This window comes from Octodon degus, unplaced genomic scaffold (assembly GCF_000260255.1).
Source record: "Octodon degus isolate 3935 unplaced genomic scaffold, OctDeg1.0 scaffold00380, whole genome shotgun sequence".
Taxonomy (NCBI): domain Eukaryota; kingdom Metazoa; phylum Chordata; class Mammalia; order Rodentia; family Octodontidae; genus Octodon; species Octodon degus.
In genome coordinates, this window is record NW_004524956.1 from 440,462 (window position 1) to 447,893 (window position 7,432).

The window sequence follows — 7,432 nt, forward strand, 5'->3', positions numbered from 1 at the left end:
GATGAAAAGAGAGGTACTGCAAAAGGGGTCCTCACCCAGAAATTAGGCCCTTGGGATCGGCCCATCGCCTATTTGTCCAAGAGACTGGGCCCCGTGGCTTCTGGATGGCCTGCATGCCTTCGAATGATCGCTGCTGTGGCCCTACTAGTACAGGATGGAAAAAAGTTAACTTTTGGACAGCTCATTAGAGTGGTCTCTCCTCATGCATTAGAGACCTTAATAAAAACACCTCCTGATAAATGGATGACCAATGCCCGTATCATCCACTACCAAGCGCTTCTGTTGGACCCTGCCTCAGTCCAATTTAAAGAAGCTACCGCTCTAAATCTGGCAACTCTTCTGCCGGATGATGACCCCACCCGGCCACTCCACAACTGCCTCTCCACCATCGAGAAGATCACGGGGCTTCGAGAAGACCTGACTGACATCCCCTTGCCTGATGCTGAACTGGTCCTCTTCACAGATGGAAGTAGTTACATTCATGAAGGTAAGCGGGTGGCAGGGGCGGCTGTAGTCACTCAAGATCTAGAGTTATGGGCCCAACAATTGGACTCTGGAACTTCTGCACAAAAGGCTGAATTGATAGCCCTAACCCAGGCATTGCATCTGGGTCAAGACAAAAAGATCAATATCTACATGGACAGTAGATATGCATTTGCTACTGTTCATGTACATGGGATGATTTATCAAGAAAGAGGTTTACTGACTTCTACTGGACAAAAGATTAAAAATGCAGCCCAAATTCTAGACCTACTGGCTGCCATTTGGCTTCCACTAAAGGTATCTGTTATGCATTGCAAGGCACATACCACAGGCTCAGACCCAATAACTAAAGGAAATTGACTCACAGATCAAACAGCCCAAGAGGCTGCCTTAAAATCAGTGGGGACAGAAGAGAACAAAACCTACTCCTCGTGCCTCCCACCATCTCTGACCCTGTGTACACTTCAAGTGATCTTCACCTGGCAGCCCAGTTAAATGCTAAACCAAGAGACTCAGACAAGTGGTATCAGTTACCTGATGAAAGAATCCTTTTACCAGAGGCTTTGGGCAGAGAACTGATCCAACAAGCCCACCAGGCTACCCATCTTGGGGGCTCGAAGCTAGCTAGCCTATTCAGTAATCGATTTTTCATCCCATAGTTGACCAAACTGGCACATCTGTCTAGCCTACACTGTGAACAATGCCTCAAAGTAAACCCAAAACACAACAAGCTGGTGAGTACCCTCCGTTATAGGGGAACCACCCCAGGAGAACATTGGGAAATTGACTTTACAGAATTAAACAAGCCAGGACAAAGTGGATACAAGTACTTGCTTGTAATGGTGGATACTTTCACTGGATGGGTAGAAGCCTTCCCTATCCGCTCAGAATCAGCTCTTATTGTAGTTAAAATGTTAATCCAAGAAGTTATTCCCAGATTTGGCCTACCCTTATCTATGGGGTCCGACAATGGTCTGGCTTTCATAGCCCAAGTTACTCAAAAACTTGCCCAAGCTCTCCACATTGATTGGAAGCTACACTGTGCCTGTAGGCCTCAGAGCTCAGGCCAAGTGGAAAGGATGAATCGAACCCTAAAGTCCACTTTGGCTAAACTCTCTTTGGAGACTGGCGAGAACTGGGTGAGTCTCCTTCCTTTTGCCCTTCTAAGGGCCAGATGTACCCCCTATGTCTCTGGAATTTCCCCTTTTGAGCCAATGTTTGGGAGGCCTCCTCCACTCTTGCCTCACTTGACAGAAGAAAAGATTGCTGAGATTACTAATCAAGATCTCATTAAGTCCCTCTAGGCCCTCCAGCCAGTGCTTGCCTCCATCCACCGGATTTTTAGACAACACCACCCTGCTCCTGACCCTCCAGTCCCCGGACTCTGCCAACAAGCTGCGGAACCAGGAAGTCAAGTGCTACTCAAACGTCTGGACCCAAAAGGACTAGAACCACAGTGGGAAGGGCCATACACTGTGATACTCAGCACCCCCACAGCAATCAAAGTTGCTGGGAAGTCCGCCTGGATTCATCATACCAACTTCAAGATATCACCCCCAGATGAATCCACTGACCATCCAGCTAAAGATAAGTGGACAATTATTAAGGGAGACAATCCTTTAAAGGTTAAATTGAAAAACTGTACATAATCTTTGTGCTAGTATTACTTTCTGCTTGCTTGTTACACCCCGATGAAGCTATATCCCGACTCCATGTCCCTGATTATGGAATTTGGCAAATTACTGATTATGCAACTGGTAAGGTGCTTGCTAAAAATGAAACTGTGCATGCAACCTTAACTATAGATCTATGTACTCTTTTAAATTCCCATACCATTCCCCTCCAAGACAGTGTCCTTAGTCCAGATGGGGTCCCCACCCTACACCCAGATACATCTGTTCCTAATTGTAAAAACCTACTAAGACAAAAAGCTTTACAAAACATTGGATGGTATATTTGTCCTCAGGAGCAAAAATCTCGTACTGACTGTGGTACATATAGTGAGACTGAGTATTTCTGCTATGCGTGGGGTTGTGAAACTGTTAGTCCATGGCATGGTTCTAATGCAGATGATTGGATAAAACTTATTAGAAAAACCCCAAAAACATGCTCCTTAAGCCAATGTAACCTTATGACATTCACTTTTAAACATGACCCTGTTAAATACTATAAGGGAAAACACTATGGCATAAGATTACATGTGTCAGGACAAGACCATAGAAATTCCTTTACTATTCAAATCATCCCTGGGAACCGGCTTGCCCCGGCCCGTCCTATTGGGCCATTAGCACCACCACAACCTCTAGCACTACACCTCAGGACTTCTCCACCCTTAAGCTCTCAACCTGCTTCAACATCACAAACAACTTCTCCAATACCCTTAGACACATACCCCAATGAGTGCTTTGCTCCCCTTGATATTAACTTTCAATACTTAAACAAAACTAACCCTAATCTAACCGTCAATTGCTGGCTTTGCCTCTCCCCTCATCCTCCTTTTTATACAGGGACTCCCATCATCTTTCCCTTGTCTGAGGTCCAAAACACTTCTCTGGATGAGCCTACTTGCTGGTGGGGACAAAGACCTTTACTCACTTTAAGGGATGTTCTACCCATTCCTGGATCTTGTTTTCTGTCAGTCAATTATAAACTCTCAGGCTCCATTTATGCTGGCTCTTGTCATACTAACCACAAAACATATATCCAGAACATCACCTATCCACACAATCAACACCTTACAGCTCCAGATGGAGCTTGGTTTGCATGCTCTTCAGGCATTACCCCTTGCATCTCACTCCAATACTTCACCTGTGTACCTGAACTCTGTATCCTAGTACACATATTACCCCAGGCCTATTGGTATTCAGGAGAAGAAGGATTTAGACATCTAGGACCAACTACCGGTATGTTGTCCCGATATACTAGAGCTGCTCCTGTTCTAGTTCCACTCCTCCTTGGAATTGGAGTGACCAGGTCTACCGCCATAGGGACAACAGGGTTAATATTAGGAGACTCAAATTTTAAATGGCTGTCAAAGCAGATAAATAAAGATTTAACACTGCTTCAGAATTCAGTCACCCAACTAGAAGAATCACTAAGCTCCTTAGCCGAGACGGTTTTACAACACAGGAGAGGTCTAAATCTCCTTTTCTTAAAAGAAGGAGGCCTATGCTTAGCATTAGGAGAAAAATGTTGCTTATATACCAACCACTTAGGGGTTATTAGACAAAGTATGTCCGACTTAAAACAGAGGCTGATAGATAAAGAAAATCTTGGACAATCACAACAAAACTGGTTTCAATGATGGTTTAATTTTTCCCCATGGTTCACCACTCTGATGTCAGCCTTGGCTGGCCCTTTGGTCATTCTATTGATTTTGATCACTATTGGACCTTCCATAATCAATAGGATAATACAATATGTAAGCTCTCGCTTACAATCTATTAAAATAATGATGATACAAAATCAAGGCTGGGAAATTATTCCCAATAAAGAACAACCTAGTAAGTCAATGATTTGACTCACCCCCTTAAAATCAGTGGGGAATGTTGTACCCTGTCAAAATTGACTCCAATTGTTGCCCTTCTAACCTCGCCGAGTTCCTGTTCTGTATGCACCGACCCCTCCCAATTCCTCACCCCTTGACTGCCAACTCAAATTCCTCCCAATTCCTCCCAATTCCTCACCCCTATGACTCAAGCCTTATAATTTCTGTTCCCCAAACTTTATCTCAATGAACTCTGTATGACTGCCAACCCAGCACCTTCACCCAACAGGACCACCCCATGAACTAATGACCCACTGTACCCCATGATTGCTGATTCCAGCACCCCACCCAATAGGACCACCCCATGAACTACTGACCCTGCCACTTCTTCCTCTCCACCCCTTCCCTGTTTTTGCGATTTTCAAGCTTAAGTACTGCACCTTGTCAATGCTCGGCGCGCCTCTTTGCACCTTGCATAGAGACCGCCGCTGGGTACCAGCTAAAATAAAGCACTTCTTTTAATTTTTGGACTTGCCTCATTGTCATCTGATTTTTGAGTTACAACAATTCAGATGATCTCGCATATGTGCAATGAGAATGGAATTTAGAAAGCAAGTTTTATACACTTCAGATGGTTGAATACATTTTTATTTTGAAAATTAAGTGGATTTGTATTACATATTGACAAATTACAGTACAGGGTAGTTATGGCATAGAGTGAAATTGAAGGTTTTGACCACAATTATCAAATGATGCTAAATTTCATATATGCTACCACAAACATTTAATGTTCTCATGATAACCACATTTGCCCTCCTTGTAGTATTGTGATATTTACTAATCATCACTAGCTGCTCTCACCACTCTATGTAATGGAGCTAAAAGTGTCTGAGGCTTCCCTAACAGAGCCAAAGGTTTTGTTCTTGTGCTACCATGTCTATGCTCCCCCTTTCTCCAGCCCATGAGTAGCACCATCTGGCCTATACTTCTGTGAGTGGGATTGCTGTAAATTCTATCAAAGTATGTGAGTGTGAGGTCCTGGGAGGTTGTTTCCCTGATTGCAATCTCCCAGCTCTGCCAGTGCAGTCATGCGTCATCGACGTCTGCTTTATAAAGCCTGGTTACACTCTGGTTGCTCTTCCGATCGTGTAAATCTCTCTCCTCTGAAGCCCGGTTCGCTTTCCCCGGTGTGCACATAGCACATCTGGGTTTGTTTATGACAGACATGTAGGTTCATTCCATATCTCGGATTCTGTGAATAATTTTGCTAAAACATGGGATTTCAGAAATATTTTCACATACTAAATTTGAATTGTTTAGGATAAAACACAGAAATAATATTGGTGGATCATACAGAGACTCTGTATTAATTACTGAGGACTTTCAAGGCTGCTTTCCACTAGTGCTGTAATGGCTCACACTTTTGATTCATGTGCAAGGGCTCCCTTTGCTCCACAACCTCACCACAATATGCTGTCAACTTTCCGATGACAGCATTCTTGGAGGTGAGAATCGATGTCTCTTTGAGGTTTTAATTTGAAGCCCTTAATGATTAGTGAAACAGGTATGTTTGCAGCCACTCCGATGTTTATTTTGAGGGATACTCTATAATGTCCTTATTTATCCCTAACAATTTACTTTAAATAGATACCTGATCTTCAGAAACGTTAACTTTTTATAATTATATTTTGTTCTTTCATTAATGAAGTTTATTCATTTTAATGAGAAAAGATAAAATAGCAATGAAACAGTTTCAAAACAGGTTAATAGGATGTTTACAATAATAAATACATTGTTATATTGTTGTCTTCATAGTAGTTATTCAGGGGACAAGATGCAGACATGACATCTTGTCTAAACAACATTGTACAAACTTTTATTCTCAGTGAACTGTCTTGTGTGTGTATATATATATATATATATATATATATATATATTTCTTCTTCCCCTTTTTCTCACAAAAAATGCCCTTTATTTACACTTTTGTGAAGTTAGTGAAGCATGACACTAGGTCACCTGGCAACTGATAGTTAACCTTAACCAGACGGGATGTTCATCTCAGGAGTGAGGCAGCTTGTTTGCTTTAGGCACTGGGCCAAGTCCCACCTACATGTATTTGATTGACTTCCTAGCTTCGTAGTTCCCAACAATATACAATGTATTTATTATTGTAAACATCCTATTAACCTGTTTTGAAACTGTTTTTTCATTTTGTTTTTTCAGAAATGAGTGTTCCAATGCAGTTAGAAAAGCTGTATTTATAAAAGTCTTTGAAGGACCTTTTCATACTTGAAACCAGCCTAAAGATTGTAGGTACTTAAATTCAGCAAAATACCCCAATATAGTCCAATATAGTCCAATAATCCATAATAGTAGTAGGTCAGCAGCAGAATTACATACTGCTTCTAATGTCATACCAATTATTGCTATATTCTCTTTAATTTTTTAAAGATAATGAAAGAAAGCAAGAGAGAAGAAAAAATCACATAGAATTATCATGTACAATGTTGTATATGTTTTGATATTTAAATTTCTGTGTAAAAATATGTAACTGTTTTCTTCACATTCTATACGGACTTAAATTTTAGACTATCCATGGTTTCTGAAAAATAGCAGTTCTATGTATATCTAAGGCATTTTATATTCAGACAGTCATCTTTTTTGTTTTTCTTTGAATGAAAACAGGTAGAAAATAAGAGCCAACATTATGGAAATGACTATACTCCCAAAACTATCATACAGATTTAATGCAATCTCTATCAAAATGCATCCTTCACAGATGTAGAGAAAACATTGCTAAAATTCATGTGAAAACAAAAAGACATAGAACAGCAAAGGCAATCCTGGGTAACAGTCAATGCAGAAGGCATTACAATCCCTCACAAAATTATAGTACAAAGATATTATGATAAAATCTACATGATACTGACAAAAAGCAGACCTGAGGATCAATGGAGTGAATTGTGAGACACAGGCACAACTACAAACACACTCAGCCAACTTTTCTTTGAAAAAGGATCTAAAAATACTGAGTGGAAAAGAAAAGATGGCCTCTTTAGTATGTGGTGATGGAAACACTGAATTTGCACATGCCCAGAACTAAAGCTAAATGCAGGCCCGTCACCTTAAACCAACTTAACATCAAGATGGATTAAATATCTAAACATTAAACCATAAACAGCACCAGCTGAAATAGCTCAGGGGATTAAAGCACCTGCAAGCAGGCACAGGGACCGGGGGCTCAATGCCCCAGCCACCTTGCTGGCCCCACTCCCAGGGCATGCAGAGATGTCAACTGAGACTGGACATGGTGACCTGCACCTGTAATCCCAGCTCTTGGGAGACGTAAACAGGCGGATCACTATGATTCCAATCTAGTAGTGAGACCCTGAAAACACTATACACCCTTCCCTAAAATACAAAAAAATAAAAATAAATAAATAAAATGAATAAATAAAACAT